The sequence below is a fragment of the Schistocerca piceifrons genome, chromosome X, assembly GCF_021461385.2.
Source record: "Schistocerca piceifrons isolate TAMUIC-IGC-003096 chromosome X, iqSchPice1.1, whole genome shotgun sequence".
Lineage (NCBI taxonomy): Eukaryota > Metazoa > Arthropoda > Insecta > Orthoptera > Acrididae > Schistocerca > Schistocerca piceifrons.
The window spans coordinates 605,031,927-605,055,457 of NC_060149.1; positions in this window are offsets into that span (position 1 = coordinate 605,031,927).

Consider the following 23,531-nt stretch of genomic DNA (forward strand, 5'->3'; position numbering starts at 1 on the left):
GGCAATAGAGTGTGGACAACTTGTTAATCTCTTTCATTATACGTGCTGATGGGTCTAAATGTGGAAAATGTAATGAAGTGAATATTGGCTGGGTCTTGTATCTCATTAATGGTAGTAGCCAAACATTGGATTGAAACTGAGGACCATTACCCGAAATGACCTCATCAACATGTTCCATATCATGTAAAAAGCTCTTAGTGAAAGCTTTGCACACTCATGCAGCTATAGCCTTCTGCAAAGGAGTGAGTGATACATATTTAGATATCAACTTCACATCAACGAAAACATAAGAAAAACTATTTCTGGATCTAACTAGTCGTCCTAGTAAATGTACGGCTGACAATTCTTTTATCTTCAATGGTATGATTGGAAACAGTGAGGCAAAATGTGAGATGGTGGAAGGTTTGGCATCTTGACTGAGTTTACGCTCCCCAAGTACTTGTCGTATTCTTTTATCCATGTTTCTAAAATAGTATGTCGGCCCTAATTTGTCGAAACACTTCCGTGGTCCAAAATACGAGTAGCTTAAGTCCATGTACAATATCAACTACCGAGCGAGGTGGCGCAGTGGTTAGCACACTGGCCTCGCATTCGGGAGGACGACGGTTCAATCCCGTCTCCGGCCATCCTGATTTAGGTTTTCCGTGATTTCCCTAAATCGTTTCAGGCAAATGCCGGGATGGTTCCTTTGAAAGGGCACGGCCGATTTCCTTCCCAATCCTTCCCTAACCCGAGCTTGCGCTCCGTCTCTAATGACCTCGTTGTCGACGGGACGTTAAACACTAACCACCACCACCACCAATATCAACTTACTGACAAATTCTTCTGGAATACACACCATCCAAGGAGTGCCACTCACAATGCCATGTTTAAAAAGGATACCCTTTCTGACCAAATCAACCTGTCTGATAGTTGTGTTTTTCCTGCCTTTCCATTATTCTTTAAAATCATTCAGAAAGGGATCTTCACATTGTTCCTCTGCTATGTCGAGTAAATAATTTGACATAAACTTTCAAGAGCTACTTTTTGTAGGTAAAGCAAGCTAAAATTTGTGTCCTATAAAGTATCTGTGTTTTTATCAGCTAAACCGACTGGGGTACGAGAAAAAGCATCAACAATGATGTTGATTTTTCCTGGAGTGTAACAGATAGCCAACTTATACTCCCAAAAGGTCGGTGCGAAATAATGTAATCTTTGATAGTTTAACTTGGAGGTCGTTAAATACTGTAAGGCTTTGTGGTCTGAATAAAATTTTGTATGCTTGCAAAGTAAATAGTATCTAAATTTCATGAGAGCCCAGGTAATGGCTAAAGCCTCTAATGCTGTGACTGATTAATTTCTTTATGATTTACTTAACATTCTACTGGCAAACGAAATACTATTTTGGACAATGATTCAATTCTCAATATGCTCGTGGGCGAGATGAGTTCCTAGTCCTATTTTGGAAGAATCTGTAGATAAGCAAGAATATTTTGAGAGATCAGAATCAGCTAAAATGGGTGCAGTGAGCAGTGCGTGCCTCTAGCAGCATATCGAACTCTAATTGCGTTTGATCATTCCAGTAAAAAATTGTTTCTACCAGTGAATGAATGTAATGAGGATGTAGTCAAAATTGACAATTTCTAGAATCTACAGTAAAAATTTAGTACTCCTTAAAAGCTTCTAACTTGTCGTTTAGTAGTAGGCGGTGGAATTGCTCTGATTGCTTTAAGGTTTTCACGGTCAGGTGCAATAACTTCTGTTGAAATGGTATGGCCTAAAAATTTTACACTCGTTTTACCAGAATGTGATTTTCCTAAGTTTAGTGTCAAGCTTGAAACTTCAAAAACATCCAACAAATTTTCTAAGGTTTTGTTATGTATTGACCAAGTTATTCTTGCTATAAAAACGCCATTGACGTAGGTGGTGATGTGTCTCTTTAGATAATCTGGAAGAATTGTGGCCGGCCGGTGTGGCCGTGTGGTTCTAGGCGCTTCAGTCTGGAACCACTTGACCGCTACGGTCGCAGGTTCGAATCTTGCCTCGGGCATGGATGTGTGTGATGTCCTTAGGTTAGTTAGGTTTAAGTAGTTCTAAGTTCTAGGGGACTGATGACCTTAGAAGTTAAGCGCCATAGTGCTCAGAACCATTTGATGATTACATCCATGTCCGTGATTATTATTGTGGTTACTGTTCCCAAATCGATGTTTATTTCCGGAATAAGAATTCGAATCATTACTTCTGAAATAGCGCCTGTCTTTGTGGTTGTTTTGGCGACAGACTTGCGTGTCGAAATGATGGTCTCTACGATCGCGTCTGTGATTGTTTTTACCATGAAATTTATTATATTATTTCCCGTTTTTCCCATTGTCATGTCGTGAATATGGAAATTCGTAATCACCAAACTTGTGATCAGCTGATTTTCTTGTTAGAACATGATTACTGTCTAATTCCAACACTTCCAAATACATCTAATACGCTCTTACACCTGTTTGCCAAAACTGTTTGACGTAAATCGGTAGATAATTTCGTGAGGCAAATTCTAATTAACTCAAGTGGGCTGACTGGATTGTGCAGATATTGGTTTCACCGTATCATGTCCTCAAAATTAGTGTACTGGACTTGAGAATTCCGATTGTTTCAAGTTGTTGAACATGATTATACTGTATTTGATTTTATCCTGCTTTGATGTAGACCAGTATGCCGTTAACAATGCCTGGTAAAAGTTCTCTTCCGATTGACAGTCTCTTATAATCGATCGTATTATGACTCCTTGTTACTTTTCTAGGCAGCCGCACATGAATACTAGTTTTTGGTCAAGGGACCAATTTGGTAGTAACGCATAGATAAATTGATCACGCCATTCCCTAGGATGAATTTCGTTAGTGACAGTACGGAAAACCTTGAACTTTCGTTCTGTGAGGAAGTGTTTGTAATCAAACATGTCTTTACGCCTTGGCTCAGCGTTTTTGCGGTTGCACCAATCGCTCTGTTCGCTGTCGTATCTTCACATGTGAAACGGTTGACGCTGGTAATCTCCCAACGCCATACGTTGCTATTGTCGTCTAGGTTTTCATAGTGTGGACTTGTGTTACTCGGTAAAAACTCTTGTCTACAGTTATTGTTCAGTTTTTCTGCAATACAGGGAAGTTATGACCGTACAGTTACAATAACATTCATTTGTTGTTTATTGATTATCAGCTGATTTTCCTTGAAATATTTCAAACATTCGTAATGGGCGAAGAGCACAGGCACTGAGTCATCGGAAACTTGATCATTGTTGGCAGACAAATGTGTCATTTTGTTCAAATGTTCAAATGTGTGTGAAATCTTACGGGACTTAAATGCTAAGGTCATCAGTCCCTAAGCTTAAACAGTACTTAACCGAAATTATCCTAAGGACAAATACATACACCCATGCCCGAGGGAGGACTCGAACCTCTGCCGGGACCAGCCGCACAGTCTGTGACTGCAGCGCCAAAGACCGCTCGGCTAATCCGGCACGTCAATGTGTCAATTTGTAAGTAGTTCATCTATTTCTTCGGAGATGTTACTTATTTGTTCTTTCTGTACCTCTGATCATAGGTGTAAGGTTTCGATCTTTTTTAAAAATTACTTTGAGATTCTTTTGTAATACTGCGGTGTGATCTTTTATCTATTTCACTGGCGACGAACCCCCTAACTTCCGCTATTATTTCTGCGCGGTCCCTTTCTTGTGCGTTTTTAATTTGCCCAGTGTCGGTGCCTAAGACTTGTAATCGGTTAGTAAAATAGTCAAAAACTTTTTGTATTTCTTCCTTCAGCTTGCCTGATAAGCTCTGTATCTTTTGTTTTATCTGTTTAAACAGCTCATTAGTTTGTTCTTGAGACTTTTTACTACGTTCCCTCAGGTGTTCAAACTGTGCATTATTTAATTCTTGCGTCTGTTTGATCTTTTCACTTTTTCGGTCTTGTCGCAGTTGCGACTGTTTAAGCTGTTCAAGTAGCGATTGAAATATCATTGCTATGTTTTGACCTGAATTCGTATTGTTCGACAGACTAACAGAGTCCGATCTACCGAAAACAAACGATGCAAACCTTAATCTGTGTTATGTAACTGCATATCCGTAACTGTGTTGTTCACTTTTTGTTGTCTGGTTTTCGTATCATAAATTGGCGACTTATCGCCTAGCGATTCCTGTACAGATTGACAAATATCGCTCTTTTCGGATTTTTGTTCTATTTCAGGTGTAGGAACCTTTCCCTGTGGTTGCGTAATTAGATTACTTTCCGTTACCGTATTAATGCTAAAAGGTAACTGTTCATTAAGCTGTACTGTGTCAGCTTCTGTTGCTGTTCGTCACTGAGCTGAACGCAGCTGGTATTCATTGTTGTAACAAAGTGAGATTAATAACCGTTATCAAAAATGCCATAATTGTAATATGGTTTATTGCTCAGTACTAATTTCTAAGAAAATGCTGTAAATGTAAATATGACGAAACCGTTGCCTAACAGCAAAATCCATTACTCAAATTTTAACACGTAACGTAACTTCTTCGCACTTACCGAATATTTGTCACACGTAACAAATAATCGTCACACGCCAAGTACATGAAAACATAGAAAATTTCACATGTAACAGTTAAACAAAAAAATAGCTGGAAAGACAGAAAAAAATTATCTGTTTTTAAATAGTGCCAAACGAAAATTTGAAGCAGCGGTAACCAAGTGAAACTTATTTATTGTGACTCGATCGTTAGTTTCTTCATGAGCATTAAAATGTTAGCCTGCTTTTTACTCAAAACTGAATGTACTTCCCTCTGATATAAAAAGGTCAAACTCATTTTACTATGGCGAACAGCTTGTCTCGCCATTTACTGGATTTCACTGTGCAGGAAATTAAATCAAATTGTTACTCAAAAATCACTACCGAAACCTAACTACACACTGCCCAAAATATTGGAACACTGCATACTGAAATTACTTCAAAAGAACATAAAACTCACAGAAAACCAGAAGCTTACCTTCTTTGCAAATGTCTTACAAGGCAGTGCTTTTCGATTATACAAATTGAAATGAACTATGTAGATCTAGATATGTAGACGTAGATCTGTACTGAAATAACCTGCACTGAGAAGGTCAGCTGGACTGTTCTGTTGCAAGAATCCCTAACATTACCAGTACGCGCCAGCAAAAATTACTACCTTAAAAACATCCAAAATGCAAACCCATTCCCTCTGTTTCATAAATGCTGCGTCTGTAAGTCTTTCCATCAGATAAATAATTCCGTACCATTTCCTTCAGCAAAATTCTCCTCCAATATGTACAACTCTAAAAGTTCTGCCAGCTTACCCCATGTCCAACACTAGACTACTCTCCTCTCTACAACTGAGCGGAAGACACACAAGTTCAGAGATGCTACGGTCACGCCGTGAAGCTCACTATCCCACAGATGTCACACACTGCTGCTTCATTCTCGTAACATGAAATTCCCACTCATTCTCAAACTATCCGCCAATAACTGTCCAGTCCTCCCACATATGTCCACTTTTCAGTGGCTTCAAATCCTATGTGAAATACACGATGATTAACTTATTTAGTTCTATTTTTTCACTGAGTTGTCGATAAATATTTATATCTAGGATTAGACAGTACGAATATAATCACATCCCTTGATTCTGTAGCACGTTTCACCATTAGATCACACAAAAACACCAGTTTGAAAGAAGCGCTGCGAAGATCATGATAGTATTTGCCGACCCATAATAAAAGAGGGCAAAAGGCGGTGAGCCGAGCGTAGCGCGTAGGTCGCAGGTCATCGCTATTTCGTGCCCCAAGAGTGATACTGCGCCCTTAATACTTGGAAACAAGCGCACACGGCAGCCTCTGGCTGATTTCCCCCGTGGCGTATCCCAGACTTGCGCTCTAGTCTGTAGCTGTATTGTCGCTCAGATTCTGGATTAGTAACGGAACGTGTTTGCTGGTTCTCTGGTAACAATGACTTCCCACGTAAGCCTCCCACCCTGTCAGTTTCCTATACGCTTTATATTATTTATTTCCTTCCCAGTAGTCAGTGTCTTCCATTCATCTAAGCAACTTCTTTTGTTTTAAAACTTACCTAAAATTCTTGGTATTTTTTAAAAAAACGATACCGTTAATAAATGGGGTAAATAATATAAACAAGCATAAATTTTCTTAAGGAGCTACACAAACCGATCCCCGGTCTTCAACGTGTCTCTTAAGAACAAGGACAATTTAATATCTAAAGTATACTATTTTTAGAGAATTATTGTCATGAGTGTCTCTGATTTGTTTCTAAAATTATAGCCGTTGCTTTAGACAAGGAAGACACCTACTTCAATAGGGATTCTGGGAATTCACAAACATGAAAGCTGTAAGGTGACACGTGTACCCATAAATCACAAATGATGATCTCTTCTTGATGTAAAACATGTCAGATTTATCCGAGGTCTCTCTGTATCATGCGCCCTTTTCCACTCATTGCTGACTAAAGTTATTGACCGTTTGACTACTGTGAACTTTTTATGATGCACACCAGTCTTCTCCCTCCCCCATACTCTCCCTCTCCCCCACCACAACGTCCCAAGGCACCCCCCTCCCGCCAGTTCGAAGCAGACGTGCAAACTCGGGCTACCTGCTATCTGCTATGGACGCTTGTAGAGTAGCACCTGAGTGCTGTAGACGCCTGAACAAGCATATCAGTATCTCTACCTCGTTTACCCACTAGCTCCCGGTAGCTACGATTACATACTTTCCTACTGCGGTTTCCTGTTTTTATTTTCACTTCACAGTGTGTTTGTCAGTAATGGCATTAGAATATAATTTTCCTTGTTGTCCTATTAAAGACATGTGAAATAAATTTCCGTTTTGCTATGAAAATGACGTATAATAATATCTACACAGAAGAAATAATCCTAGAGATTGTAGGAAGGACACTGAGATTTGTTTTCTAGCATCAGTAATTGTGATGACTCTTCTGCAGAACAGAAGCCACGACCCACATACCTTGTATGTTCTATAACAGCACTCCCCTCGTCCTATAACACACTTAAACTGCTCAGAATTATTTTTTTTACCGTGTGTGAGATGGTGGGGTTTCATTATGGATGCTAAGTAGAAATAAATACTAAATAGAAATAAATACTACCTACCTATAAAAAAACTTAAAAAGCAGATCATTGTTCACTATTATCTGAGATTGTAATGTATTCATACTTACAGAGAACTGATAAAATGGTTTAGCGCGTAAATTTGTCTTGTTGATCTCGTAATTAATGTAATGGAACAAATGGTTCAAATGGCTCTGAGCACTATGGGACTCAACTGCTGAGGTCATTAGTCCCCTAGAACTTAGAACTAGTTAAACCTAACTAACCTAAGGACATCACAAACATCCATGCCCGAGGCAGGATTCGAACCTGCTACCGTAGCGGTCTTGCGGTTCCAGACTGCAGCGCCTTTAACCGCACGGCCACTTCGGCCGGCTGTAATGGAACATTCATGCTAAAGCACGTCATAGTTTTGGCGCAATAAAGTTGCAGATAAACACTGACGCCACACAAAAAATGTGCCTTTAATTGCCATGGTCTCATTATCGCCTAAAACTGTTTGTATTTTCCATGGTAACCCAAAGGCCTCACCGGCCGCGGTGGTCTAGCGGTTCTAGGCGCTCAGTCCGGAGCCGCGCGACTGCTACGGTCGCAGGTTCGAATCCTACCTCGGGCATGGATGTGTGTGATATCCTTAGGTTAGTTAGGTTTAAGTAGTTCTAAGTTCTAGGGGACTGATGAACCAAAGGCCTCGCTCTTCTTTTTGTGTGGTTACATCCTATGGGACCAAACTGATGAGGTCATCGGTCCCTAGGTTTACATATTACTTAATCGCTTAAGGACAACACACACACACCCATGCCCGAGGGAGGACTCGAACCTCCGACGGGCTAAGCCGCGCGAATGGTGGCAAGGCGCCTCAGACCGCGCGACACACAAATTGTTAAAGTTAATACAGTCTTATTGTCATTACACAAACACTGTATTTCGGTGGGTGGGTCTTCTTGTCGAAAAGCATACGTCATTGAACACTTCCCGATACAAAGGCTAATGACGGCCAGTGCGTCCCTCCTTTGAGAGTGGAAGGAGCTGCGCTGTGGTCGTATTCTCAGATTGACTGACAACAGCTTGTAGTTTGTCCTTCCTGACTGTCTCTCTCACTCAGTTAACAGGTTCTTTGTGCCCTGTGCAACTGCACCCTGCGGGCAGTTTCCACTGCCTTGTCAACTACCTAGTTTCATTTGATCCCGCTGCGTTCTGAATAACACCTCCTGACTTTATTGGAGAACGATTGCGTCCCGAACCAAAAGAACTATCTTATCTGCTGGCTACACTTTCTGAACACCCTGCAGAGGACTAAGAGGGTCTGAGCAGACAGGAAACTTCTATCAGTTCAGTCAATCACAAATTCCTTCATAGCTATTTAGATGACTTCATGGTCTTTATTGTGAGTCGTCTCTATAGTAACATTGCGATCGCTAATACCTTTGTCACTGGTAAAACCCTCGGAAAATATCTGGTGACAACGTTGCCAGAAGTTGTAAAATATTCATTTCGTGTTTTGGATGTCGTACTAACTGTTCGAGCCAGTTTTCTGACAATATTCTATTATTTCACAGAACTGCTTTTCTTTACCAATGACGGGTTATGCATAGCTTCCTACGTCGATTATATGAAAAATTCGTCATCTTATACCGTTTCGGTGCGTTTAAGGTGTTTCCCTGTTGTTGAGGTAGTGCTGTCTTTGAATGTCTACACGAGCGACAGAACCACGCTATTATTAACCATGTCCGCCAACCCTGCCTACTCGTGAGAGTTCGTAGTCTGATTTACGTTTCGCGATGATGCAGAACGTGCTGCTCGTCTTTGAACTTTCTCCGTGTACTCTGTTATTCCTATCTGTTAAGGATCCCACACCGCACAGCGGTACTCCAAACGAGGACGGACAAGCGTAGTGTAGGCAGTCTCTTTAGTAGATCTGTTGCATCAGATGGGGATTGGGGCTTCGCCTATGCCTAAACGCCTTCTGCACGTTGTAGTGCGGACCAGGAAATCTACAGTCGATCGTTTTATAGATGTAGCGAAGTCTTCGATTTAGATCCAGCGTTCTAATTGGCACCAGTCTCCACTGAACAGTGTTGCAAAACGTCAAATGTGAAGAAGCTTTGTGAGTGAGCATAGATATCTGCACCATGGGTGATTACTTCGGAGATACACACGGAATTCACATTTAAATGTTTTCGTCATGTGATGGATTCCTCCGGAAACACTAACCGAATTCACATTAATTTTTTTCCCGCATGTAATGCAATTTGCTTTACAGGATGCGTCACACCTAACACTGGAATGTTAACAATTAATAACCCCTTAGTTTCAGTAAATGGCTGTTCATTTCTCGACAGACGGGGACTCTTGCTTCAGTAGCGTAGGAGTCACCAGCGAAGTCTCCTCTACTATCAGTAGAAGGGAAGTCCTCCAAACATTCGTTGGGGAGATGAGCTGACCTTTCGATCATCTGCCACATACTGTCTTCCCCATGAAATAGCTCCAGATCTGAGAATCTTCTTCCAGTCAACAACAGGTGCACGGTAGATGTTATATTTGCGGTCTGTGAAGATACTACCAGAAAGAGGAGTACCAGAAGACACTGAAGAAGATGTGCCAAACCTTATTATGAAATGGAGCGCCATATCAACTCCACTAATTTGTGGTAATTAGGCCCCTATTATCGGAATCATGCAGCCTGGAGGGCCCTTTGTACAGATTTATTATTCATTTCATCAGCGTCCGTAACAGCCGTGAATACGGAAACACAGTCTGTAACGGTAGAGATTGGTACAAACACCAGTACCTATATGTGCTCCAGCAAAGATGTGTTTGCGTAAACTTCGTGGCTTCCTCTCAAGAGAACTGATAATGAAAAAAGTGGCAGTGCACCCGAGACACTAAGCTTACATACTAATACGTTTCGAAATGCTTAGCCTTTATCTTCGACACCGAAAAATTTACTGCAGTTATAGATCCCTGAACACATAATTACAGCCGTCATCTAACAACGATTTAGTTCAATCTGACGAATTAGAATTGAAGCCACACGGAAAATCTATTGCCTTAGTAGTTACGCTGAGACAACCAAGAAGCCCATCACATTAATAGGTAACTGCGGCTTGTTCAACAGTCCGGTGGACGACGAAAGAGAGCAAAAGAGACTCATTAAAATAATTCAGAGTTTTTGGGTTTATGTCGCATGTGAAGGATGTTAAACTGTTAACACTGGCTCGTGTTTCCAAACAACACATCTTACTGCTCATGGCAACCCTTTTAATTTGACCCTGTGTCCTCCAGAGAAAAGGCAACTTCAGTAAGAGTCATAAGGAGGAATGGTTAACCTTGTTCAAGTATTTATGTCAGTCATTAAGTATCCACTAAGTAGGGGTCATTATATGTAAGCTGCATCATCATTTCACGACTTCCTAGATGAAGAGACTTCCTTTGACCTTCTAGCACAGTGCATCAGCTGTATGTCCTGTGTGAGGACTTTGGGTACACGAAGTACGCTATGGTCTCTGCAACCACGTGCCCATCGATTTAGGGTCTTATACGAAGACAGTTGTCTTTTAAACACAGGGAAATGTGCGAACGTCGTGAGGCACAAACTGTCCCTCGGTTTGCTCTCCAACATTCAGAATTCAGTAAAAAATGGCATATGGAATGCTCTTTTGTGACAACGGTCTGCTCTGGATACATATACCAGAAAGTGCAATAATGAGAATAAATCCACCCAGTTACAAGCTCACAGAGCGTAACTAGACATTTAAGATCAAAAGAGCGGATCATACGTACCATAAATGAATGGCGTATTTTTTAAAGGGCATCAGTCCATGATTTTGTGATTTTGAGTTTACTACTGCATTAGATACTATATTTTGAACTACACGCCCGGGTTCCCGGGTTCGATTCCCGGCGGGGTCAGGGATTTTCTCTGCCTCGTGATGGCTGGGTGTTGTGTGCTGTCCTTAGGTTAGTTAGGTTTAAGTAGTTCTAAGTTCTAGGGGACTGATGACCATATATGTTAAGTCCCATAGTGCTCAGAGCCATTTGAACCATTTTGAACTACACAAACTGACATTGTGTCCTAAGACACAATGCTATTTTTAAGGGGGCGTTAGTCAATGACTAAAGTTCTCTTAAAAGCAATGAGGTATCATTACGACTAGTTCCCTTTTGAAAGTAAAGTTTAGGTAGAAGCATTGACGAAGATGCTAGTCATTTAATACCAAGGCGTGCTGAAAAGTAATTCCTCCGTATTTTTTACGTGAAAATTGTAAAAGGTTTTCAAATAAAACAAATTTTATCGACGTTGCACATTATTATTCTCCGTATCTACATATTTTCAGGCCTTTTCCGCTAGAGAACTTGGAATTGCAGTGTGTAACTTGGCGGTGTGTAACACAACTATGTCGGAGCGTGAGAAACAGCGTGCTCCAATTGAGTTTCGGATTCGACGAGTTCTGCCACACATGGAGCAGCTTCTCCTTCACCATAACAATGTCAGATAACACACTAATGCTGTTACATCTGCACCAATCCGACGCCTTCACTTAACTGTCATCGATCATCCTCCACACAGTGCCGACTTGGCCCCATCCAATTTTCATCTGTTTACAAAACTTAAAGACTTCAGTATGATAGTGATGGATCGGTATTAATAGAAGTGAGGTTTTGACTCCGTCAACACTGTCAAACATTCTTTTGTCAATTCGGGGACATCACTTTTCCGCACACCCTCCATCTGTCAGCTCATACCCGTAGATAGCATTATCAGTAGTGATCACAAGTGAACAATAGGCTGCAATTGTTTTGGCTGTTGTACATTGTTGTCTTTGTTATTCACGCAGTTATAAATCAATTGCATTATAGCTTTTCAGTACTGTTTACCGATTAATTGTAATTCAGTGAGTGCTTCTAGAGTATACTACAATAATCCGCATCTACAGCCAAGTACATACTCCGAAAGCCACGGTGCGGTACATGGCTAAGGGTAACTTCATCCACTACTAGCCATTTACCTTCCTGTTCCAAAGACAGCGAGGTAAAGACGACGATCTATATGCCTCCGAACGAGCCTCAGTTTATTTTGTGTTTGTGACCTTTAAGCTAAATGGACATTGGCGGTAGTAGGATCGTTCTGCAGTCAACTTCAAATGCCGGTTTTCTAAATTTTCTCAATAGTATTGCTGGAAAAAAGGGTCGCTTATCCTCCAACGATTTCCATTTGTGTTCCTTAAGCAGCTCTACAATACAACAACAACAGGTAACCTTAGATTTTCTCAAGAATAGAACGATCTCTGTGGTGTTGTGCCCAATACAATAACGTTGAGCTTCAGATCATCTCGAGAGCAGCCAAATCTCTCGTTTTTTGGCCAAGAGAACAACGGAGAACTTCAGACTTTCTCAAGAACAGCACGATCTCTGGAGTCTCTGACGTCAAGAGATTTCGCAAACAGGCACCTGTTCCTGGCCGGCCGGTGTGGCCATGCGGTTGTAGGCTCTCCAGTCTGGAACCGCGTGACCGCTACGGTCGCAGGTTCGAATCCTGACTCGGGCATGGATGTATGTGATGTCCTTAGGTTAGTTAGGTTTAAGTAGTTCTAAGTTCTAGGGGACTGATGACCACAGATGTTAAGTCCCATAGTGCTCAGAGCCATTTGAACCATTTGAACCTGTTCCTCCCAGACTATATGGACTGAGAAAGATGATACCGTGACTCGTCGACCAATTGTTAGTAATATTGAGGCGCCGACAAACTATCTGGTTAAACATCTTGCAGGGCAATGAAATACTGCACTGAGAAAATATGATCACCACGGCTCAGAGGATTTCGTCCGTCGGCTCAAGAACTTGCACCATCTCATATTTTCATTAGTTTCTAAGTGGTCTCACTTTTCACTCATTGTCATTGCAGCTCATTGGCGAGAAGCTGGAAGGGGAAATCGTTGATTTATTTAGACACGTGTTCACCTTTTCGTACCTTTTATTCAATGGCCAATACTTTGAACACACTGACGGTGTCGCAATGAGTAGTCTCTTAATACTCAATGTGGCCAATCTTTTTATCGAAGATTTCGAGGAAAGAACAGTCCAATCAGCGGATTTCTTAGTTATCCGGCCCCACGGCACTCATCGCTGGATTAATTTTTGCAGCACCTAAATTTTCTTCATTCGAAGGTCAAGTTTACGATGGAGATGGGAATAAAAACTGCGAATGCCGCTCATGGAAGTGTTGCTGCGGAGGAAAGAGGATGGCACCTTGGGTCTTGCAGTGTACCGTAAACCTACACACACAGGCCTATGCTTGCATGTCACCCGCTGTCACCATCCTGTACAACGAAGTGGCGTGCTTAGGCTGTTGGTCCACAGAGCATCAGCCGTATTAGACTGAGACAGCTTATCTTATGAGCTAAATAACCTCCTTATCGTATTTTTAGAGAATGGACTTTCTGAATGGAAGATTCGCCATACCTTACTCCCAGCGCTCGTTAGACCAAGTGAGGAGAAAAAAGAAAAATTGTTATCTTGCCGTATGTCGGCGGTGTTTCTTTGAAAATTGGATGCCTATTGGTGAAAGATAAAGTTAAATACGCGTTTCATCTGCCATCGAAATTATAAGAACTTTTACGCACAGTGAAGAATGATCTTGGCTTAAGATGGTCTGGTGTCTGTAAGATTGCTTTAGCTGCAGGGAACAAACATTGGACAAACTTGTTGCGCCGTGTAGGACAGATGCTTCGAACATCGAGGACACACACTTCAGGATCAGCCAGAGAAATCTGCAATGGCCGAGCATTGTATCAGTACAGGACACAGTATGATATACAAAAACAAAAAAATTCTCCTGTCGACTTCTTAGATCTGGGACAGCATTGTTAAAGAAGCAATGGAAATTCGCAGCTCGACTGATCTGCTGAACCGGGACACAGGATACAAATTTATCGCAGCATGGGAACCAATTCTGGCGATGTTAAAATCACAGTGACCGCATAAGAGAAGCCGTCAGTCACACAAGGGATGACAATCCGTCGCGGCACAGATACTGGGCTGAGGATGAGCGCACGCCGGCCGGCAAGCGGCCCATAGCGTAGGGCGCTGGGGTGGCCGACGGCGGCTCGCCTTATGATTGACAGCCTCTGCGTGTGCATCGAAGCTGTTGGTTCATCGTTCAACAGGTGGTGTAGCTGTCTCTCTCGCTACCTGTTAGGATATCAGCACTGTTGGTCACGGAATACGGATTATTCACGATTGCTCATTTTCTTACCCGACTTCTGTCATATCCTCAAGAGCGTGTTTACCGCACCTGAAGCTGTAGATCAGTTGCGACAAAGAAGATTGTGGAAATTTCAGAACGATATCCGATGTCTCGCCCGGGAACCATATTCATAACTAATCTGTCGCGAAAGCCTCAAGCAACTTCTCCGTGATACTTGCATGTTGATCAGACCTACCAGTAACAAACTGAACTGCCTCGATGTCTCCTTTTAATTCGACCCTGTGTGGGATCCCAAACACTCGACCACTATTCAAGAATGGGTCGCACTAGTGTTCCGTATGTGGTCGCCTTTACAGATGAACAACACATTTCTGAAACTTTCCCAATAAACCGAAGCCGACCATTCGCCTTCCCCACTACAACCCTTCCATGTTCGATCCATATCATATTTCTTTGCAAAGTAACACCTTGATATTAAAATACCTGAATGCGTCAAGTAATACATTACTATTTGTGGAATCTAATATTGCAGAAATTGTTTTCTATATCCATCAGCGTCAGCGTGTATTTCTCTATATTTAGACCAATCTACTATTCATCACATCAACTAGAGATTGTGTCTCAATCATCTTCTATCCCTTTGCAGTCACTCAATGACGACACCTTCCCGTACAGCACAATATCGTCAGCAAACAGCCGTAGATTACCGCTCACCGTGTTCGTCAAGTCATTTCTGTATATAGAGAAATGTAGCGGTCCTGTCACACTTCCCTGGGGCACTCCTGACGATATCCCTCTCGGTGAAGAATATTCGCCGTCGAGAATAACGTACTGGTTCCTATTACTTAAGAAGTGTTCGAATCACTCACGTAACTAGGAACCTATTCCGTACTCTCGTACTTTCGTTAACTGTCTGCAGTGGGGCACCAAGTCAAACCTTTTCGGAAATTTACTAATTCTGAATCTGTTTGTTGCCCTTCATCCATAGTCAGCAGGATGTCACGTGAGAAAATGGCAAGCTGAGTTTCTCACGAAGCAGTGATGATTTGTGCACTGGAGCTATTGCGTCTCAAGGAGCGTTACAATATTCGAACTGAGAATATGTTCAAGAATTCTGTTTCAAACCAGTGTTAAGAATATTGGTCTCTAATTCTGCGGATCAGTTCTTTCCCTTCTTATATACAAGAGTCACCTGCGCTTTTTCCAGTAACTTGGGACTTGGCGCTGGACGAGATATTTGCGATAATTGCAATATAAATAATGGACCAATGCCGTAGTGAACCGTTTGTAAAATCGAATTGGGGCTCCATTTGGACCTTCTGACTTACTTGTTTTCAACTCTTCCAGTTGTTCCTCTACGCCAGGGATGTCTATTACTATGTCATGCGTACGGGAGTCTGTGCGATAGTCGAAAGACTGTTCACGAACGATCGTCCTAGTTTAAGATTCCTTATACGAGAAATTGGAAACTTCAGCTTTCCTTTTGCTATCTTCTTTAGCGACACCAGATTCGTCAACGAGTGACTGAGTAGAGGCCTTCTAGCCGCTAGGCAATTTTGCGTAGAACCAGAATTTTCTCGGTTTATCGGCTATACCGTTTGCTGAGGTATGGCGGTGGAAGTTGTTGTAAGCTTCACGTATGGCACGAATGTCTACTAACATTTAATTGTCGTCCTTTGGGCGTTCTCTTTAGCAATGTGAGTGCTACAGTCTTTACTTCGTCGGAATTTTTCCAATTTCGTTACTAAACCACAGTGGGTTTTTCCGTCCTTAATCCACCAACTCGGCACATACGCCTCCAGAGTGGGATTTAGAATTCATATAAATTTTGCCCATAATTCCTCTACTTCCACCACACTCTAACTAAATAACCTCCATTTCTAGAGCTAGCAACTGCTTATCGGGTCTTTCTGGCAAAAAGACTCTGCTAGAGTTTTTGACTGATTTATTAACTTTAGTAACCGTTTTCGCTATGATGACATCATGTCTGTATAGTGACACCATCGGTAAGGTCAACCCTGTTTCTACCTACAAAATCTAAAATATCTCCCTTGCGTGTGCGCTTTTGAAGCAGACAGTTTTCGGAAAACGTGTCCAGAAGTACGTAGCAACATTGCCTGACGGTAAACCCTGCGATGAATCCATAGACGTCCCAGACTGTACTCGGTAAGTTAAGTCCGCCTCCAAATAATATTGCATGATCTGGATATTTCAGTGCTACTGAGCGTAAATTTTCTTTGAATGGCTCTAAATCTGACACGGCAAAATTGGGTGGCTGGTAAAAACATTTTACATTTAACTTAATTTCATCTAGACCTGTTATATGTGTCCAAATAATTTATCGGTCAAACTGAAAATCGATCTCATTAGAGGTGGACTGCAATTAACACTCCATTTCCAATGTCGTCTAATTTGTCTGTTCTATATAAGTTCCATGACCCGCCAAATGCGCCTTCAGCTGTTTGCGAACTGCGGCCAGCTCCTTTCCTGAGTTCGTACATTGCCTGCACACATCTATCCATCCCAGCACCACTAAGAAAACACAAAAAGAGTTAAATACGTAACTCGCTGCTCTGAAGGTGTGTAGCAGGCGGCAGTAGCAATGTGACACCGAAACTCTATTCTCACGCAACAGCTCAGCTGAAAATGTGAATCACAGATTCAGCAGATTTTTGTGGTTCCTAACTGATTAGGGGAAATCCAACAAAATTCAGTATTAATTTCCAGTGAGAGGACAGAGGTCTTTACACAGTGACAGAAATTTGAGTATTATAAGAAGGAACAAAGGAAAAAGGAGAGATAGTTTACTATGTGTCGTCACAGGGGTGATTCTTAGATGTTCGAAACCGGGTAGTGTTTTGGATAGAGAGGCTGCTGATCTTGAAATACTAGACGTAAGGTCATTATTACCAGACCAAAAATGCTGAAGAAAGACTATGTACTGTAAGATAATGGAAGATGATATTGTCTGTCAGCACTTTTTCCCATTCTGTCTTACATAACTAGAAAAAGCTTTTACAGCGGTCACTGGGCTGGCGTCTTGGTTTCCGAAGTGACTTGTATACTGCGCCAGGAAAATTAGCTTATCCAGCAGGAACGGTTACAGTTAAGTGTAACACAATCAAGGATTTGGAAAATCTTTAACGTCAATTGCTCAACTATTTCGTTACTAAGAAGAAATTCTCAAATGGACTGTGTAGAACGACAGCCAAGAGGGGAGCGAATGGATAGCCGAACACTGTTGTTGTAGCATCATACAGTTAGCTTGTGAAATGTATAACTGTACGTGTTACGGCGTTTGAAATCAACGTCATGTCAACGTAAGTATAAAGGAATGTACAATTCCAGTCTCTTTTACATGTCTTTTTCTAAGAAGGCAACATTTCCCAAATATTAATAGTTAATTAGTGCATTACCAAAACATTAGAAATTCGATCTCTTGTCCGACAATCACATTTGAGTGACATAACATAAAGATGACAAAAAAGATGCCCGTGATAAGTTACTATGCAAGTTAAAGTATTTTTCTTAATTTACCACAAATGCCAGTTAACATAAGCCTCTTTAAAAATAGACGACTCAAATAGGTCCACTACTCCAATGATATAAGCATATTGCAGTCGTCAGAGCATCTATTAAGTATTTCATTTCTCTGGTGGATTCATAAATGCTACTTCACAAAAAGGGTCGGTTGGCCTGCTGTGCATAGGTTCAAGAGCTGATCAGCTGCAGAGAAAGTCGGAGCCAGGCGCGAAACGAAAGTAACATACCATAGGCTTTTCAGGAATCATACAGAGACGTCTTGGAGTTGTTCCTGAATACATTCGATCATGCAGCCTTCCACTAAACCAACGGAAGTATATTAAGCCATTATTCAAAGAGAAACAGGTTCCACGAGTCATATTATCACCGTAATGACAAACGGCAGTGTTCCGACCAGTAAATGCGAAATTGTTCGGTGCATGGAGCAGCCTTTCACTCGAATAAGCGGCGCTGTCAGCAAAGATCCAGCTTTTACCGCTACCAAACGATTACTGTCGACACTTCAGTTTCATGAATAATAAAGTTTACAACTACCGATATGGAATAAAGGAACTGGATTTAGCGTCTTATGTAGCATGCGATACAGCAGCAGGTCACATCATAATTCATTACAACATTCAGTGATACCTCACAAGTAGTTGTATGGTGAACCTCGTAATACGTTTTAAGTCAGTACGATAGTCAGAAAATTTACCATTTCTGTTAATAACAATCTGGCTGTATTCGTGTTCTTAAGCCTCGGAAAGGAACAATATTGACGAAGAACTATCACATTTCAGCTCCTAATCGTTGTATGAGAAACACGCAGGAAATTTTGGTTAACTTTCGTTTATTATGGAACTTAGAATTCAGCAGATACGAAGTTCCCTTCAGGGTTATTTCGAGATATTCAATTCGACCATTGATTACTTGACTCTGCTAATGTCAGCAGTTCAATGGCCATTTATACACATACAAAATTAGTAATTATTTTTAGACCTTGGAAATACTTAGGATAATAAGCATTATATTTTCGGACGGTATGACTTGTGGAGCTTATTGGAACGCTTTTATACTTCTTATAGTCATTGCTCCCCCCCCCCCCCCCCCCCCCAATGAACCATGGACCCTGCCGTTGGTGGGGAGGCTTGCGTGCCTCAGCAATACAGATGGCCGGACCGTAGGTGCAACCACAACGGAGGGGTATCAGTTGAGAGGCCAGACAAACGTGTGGTTCCTGAAGAGGGGCAGCAGCCTTTTCAGTAGTTGCAGGGGCAACAGTCTTGATGATTGACTGATCTGGCCTTGTAACACTAACCAAAACCGCCTTGCTGTTCTGGTACTGCGAACGGCTGAAAGGAAGGGGAAACTACAGCCGTAATTTTTCCCGAGGGTATGCAGATTTACTGCATAGTTAAATGATGATGGCGTCCTCTTGGGTAAAATATTCCGGAGGTAAAATAGTTCCCCATTCGGATCTCCGGGCGGGGACTACTCAGGAGGACATCGTTATCAGGAGAACGAAAACTGGCGGTCTACGGGTCGGAGCGTGGAATGTCAGATCCCTTAATCGGGCAGGTAGGTTAGAGAATTAGAAAAGGGAAATGGATAGGTTAAAGTTAGATATAGTGAGAATTAATGAAGTTCGGTGGAAGGAGGATTAAGACTTTTGGTCGGTGAATACAGGGATATAAATACAAAATCAAATAGGGGTAATGCCGGAGTAGGTTTAATAATGAATAAAAAAATAGGAGTGCGGGTAAGCTGCTAAGAACAGCATAGTGAACACATTATTGTGGCCAAGATAGACACGAAGCCCACGCCTACTACAGTAGTACAAGTTTATATGCCAACTAGCTCTGCAGATGATGAAGAAATTGATGAAATGTATGATGAGATAAAAGAAATTATTCAGGTAGTGAAGGGAGACGAAAATTTAATAGTTGTGGGTGACTGGAATTCGATAGTAGGAAAAGGGAGAGAAGGAAACGTGGTAGGTGAATCTGGATTGGGGCGAAGAAATGAAAGAGGAAGCAGCCTGGTAGAATTTTGCACAGAGCATAACTTAATCATAGCTAACACTTGGTTCACGAATCATGAAAGAAGGCTGTAAGAACCCTGGAGATACTAGAAGGTTTCGGATAGATTATATAATGGTAAGACAGAGATTTAGGAACCAGGTTTTAAATTGTAAGACATTTCCAGGGGCAGATGTGGACTCTGACCACAATTTATTGATTATGGACTGTAGATTACAACTGAAGAAACTATAAAAAGGTGGGAATTTAATGAGATGGGACCTGGATTACCTGACTAAACCAGACATTGTATAGAGTTTCAGGGAGAGCATAAGGGAACAGTTGACAGGAATGGGGGAAAGAAATACAGTAGAAGAAGAATGGGTAGCTTTGAGGGATGAAATAGTGAAGGCAGCAGAGGATCAAGTAGGTAAAAAATCGAGGACTAGTAGAAATCCTTGGACAACAGAAGAAATACTGAATTTAATTGATGAAAGGAGAAAATATAAAAATGCAGTAAATGAAGCAGGCAAAAAGGAGTACAAACGTCTCAAAAATGAGATCGACAGGAAGTGCAAAATGGCTAAGCAGAGATGGCTAGAGGATAAATGTAAGGATGTAGGGGCTTATCTCACTAGGGGTAAGATAGATAACGCCTACAGGAAATTTAAAGAGACCTTTGGAGAAAAGAGAACCACTTGTATGGATATCAAGAGCTCAGAAGGAAACCAAATTCTAAGCAAAGAAGGGAAAGCAGAAAGGTGGAAGGAGTAAATAGAAGTTCTATACAAGAGCGATGTACTTGTGGACAACATAATGGAAATGGAAGAGGATGTAGATAAAGATGAAATGGGAGATATGATGCTGCGTGAAGAGTTTGACAAAACACTGAAAGATTTGAGTCGAAACAAGGCTCCGGGAGTAGACAACATTCCATTAGAACTACTGACGCCTTGGAAGAGCCAGTCCTGACAAAACTCTACCACCTGGTGAGCAAGATTTATGAGACAAGTGAAATTACCTCAGGCTTCAGGTAGAATATAGTAATTCCAATCCCAAAGAAAGCAGGTGTTGACAGATGTGAAAATTATCTAACTATCAGTTTAAAAAGTCACAGCTGCAAAATACTAACGCGAATTCCTTACAGACGAATGGAAAAACTGGAAAAGCCGACCTCGAGGAAATTCAGTTTGGATTCCGTAGAAATATTGGAAGACGCGAGGCAATACTGACCCTACGACTTATCTTAGAAGAAAGATTAAGGAAAGGCAAACCTACGTTCCTAGAATTTGTAGACTTAGAGAAAGCTTTTGACAATGTTGACTGGAATACTCTCTTTCAAATTCTAATGGTTGCAGGGGTAAAATACAGGGAGCGAAAGGCTATTTACAATTTGTACAGAAACCAGATGGCAGTTATAAGAGTCGAGGGGCATGAAAGGGAAGCAGTGGTTGGGAAGGGAGTGAGACAGAGTTGTAGCCTCTCCCCGATGTTATTCAATCTGTATATTGAGCAAGCAGTAAAGGAAACAAAAGAAAAATTCGGAGAAGGTATTAAAATTCATGGAGAAGAAATAAAAACTTTGAGGTTCGCCGGTGGCACCGCAATTCTATCAGAGACAGCAAAGAACTTGGAAGAGCAGTTGAACGGAATGGACAGTGTCTTGCAAGGAGGATATAAGATGAACATCAACAAAAGAAAAACGAGTATAATGGAATGTAGTCTAATTAAGGCGGGTGATGCTGAGGGAATTAGATGAGGAAATGAGACAGTTAATGTGATAAAGGAGTTTTGCTATTTGGGGAGCAAAATAACTGATGATGGTCGAAGTAGAGAAGATATAAAATGTAGACTGGCAATGGCTAGGAAAGCGTTTCAGAAGAAGAGAAATTTCTTAACATCGAGTATACATTTAAGTGTCAGTAAGTCGTTTCTGAAAGTATTTGTATGGAGTGTAGTCATGTATGGAAGAGAAACATGGACGATAAATAGTTTGGACAAGAAGAGAATAGGAGCTTTCGAAATGTGGTGCTACAGAAGACTGCTGAAGATTAGATGGGTAGATCACATAACTCTTGAGGAGGTATTGAATAGAATTGGGGAGAAGGGAAGTTTGTGGCACAACTTGCGAAGAAGAAGGGACCGGTAGGTAGGACATGTTCTGAGGCATCAAGGGATCATAAATTGAGTACTGGAGGGCAGCGTGGAGGGTAAAAATCGTAGAGGGAGACCAAGAGATGAATACACTAAGCAGATTCAGAAGTATGAAGGTTGTAGTAGTTACTCAGAGATGAAGAAGCTTGCACAGGATAGAGTAGCATGGAGAGCTGCATCAAACCAGTCTCAGGACTAAAGACCACAACAACAACAACATAGTCACTGCCCGCAAGTGTGACTTAAGACTTCGAGCGATGAGCTACACTAAGGATTTAAGCAAAATAATGATACTCCTAAAGGATTTATTTTAATGGTTTTAGGTTGTATTGCTCCCTTAACAGTCAGCTGTCCGTACTTAGGGAAGATTTTCACTTAGTAGTTCGTTCTCCAGTTTTATGGTACGCTCACATCAGTTGAGACTAGTAGCTGAGAGACTGCGCAAGTGCATTAAAAACTTCTTCATTAATTTTTTGAACTGAAAAAAATCAGTGACTGATAGTATTTGAAGTTATTGTCGTGTTTTAGGTCTCTTTGAACTTAGAATGAAGGGGATTATTTCACATATTTATGAAATGGTCAGGTTTGTGAGACATATTTTCGATTGTACCGTACAAGGACGACCTGAGAACTTGAGCCATCAAAGAAGGTCATATTCGTGACTTATAGGAGCTGCTGAACCGACCGAATCTCGCTCCTACGGCTTCATTAAACATTTCTATGGACCAGGCTCCATTCTTGATGGGCAGATCTGTCAGAGCCCCAAATCAGAGTGTGCTGGATTCATTCAACAATGGCAGGATTACGCTGGTCTCGTGGATGTTTTGATCCAGCCTCATTTGCATACTCTGCAACGATTAAGACGAACCAACAACTCATATCAGGTGATAACTGCTCATACATTATGCGGCATATTAAAGAAATACCTCACCCCAGGTATATAAATGTTGTACTCACACTAGCTCAAAGATGTTACAAATTGCTTGCAAGCAACAAAGTAGGTTGGAATTTAACAAGAGAGTTGTCTTTGAGAAAGGTGTGTGGCCAATGTTAATGTTTTAAGACAATGGTTGGAGTAAATAGGTAGTTCACGTTCAATGTGATTCTTGAAATATTTTATGTTACATGAACTATAGAAATGAAATAAAGCTAAGACGTGTTTGTTATATGTTTCTTTAATTACACGTTAGACGAAAACACTAATTTAATAACAATGATAGAAGCCACTCTAAGTAGATCGAGTCTTTTGTCCACTCAACTGGTTTCACCTATTTTCCCATATTTTCCCAGTAGAAGACATTGATTTTACTCTATCCTAAGGCTCATGGAGAATATTGAGCTCCTTTAAGCGAAGAAGACTCTCATCCACCTCCAATATCCTTAAGACGCCCTTCAGGCCCTATAACTAAAGTACCCAGTACAGAAAACTGTCCCAAACTTAGAGGACATCTTTCTTCAGTTACAACACACAGGTTTCATTCTGCTAATGTCGGAACAAAAGTAAAGAAGGGAATACGAGCAAGTTACTACAGCAGCCAAGGA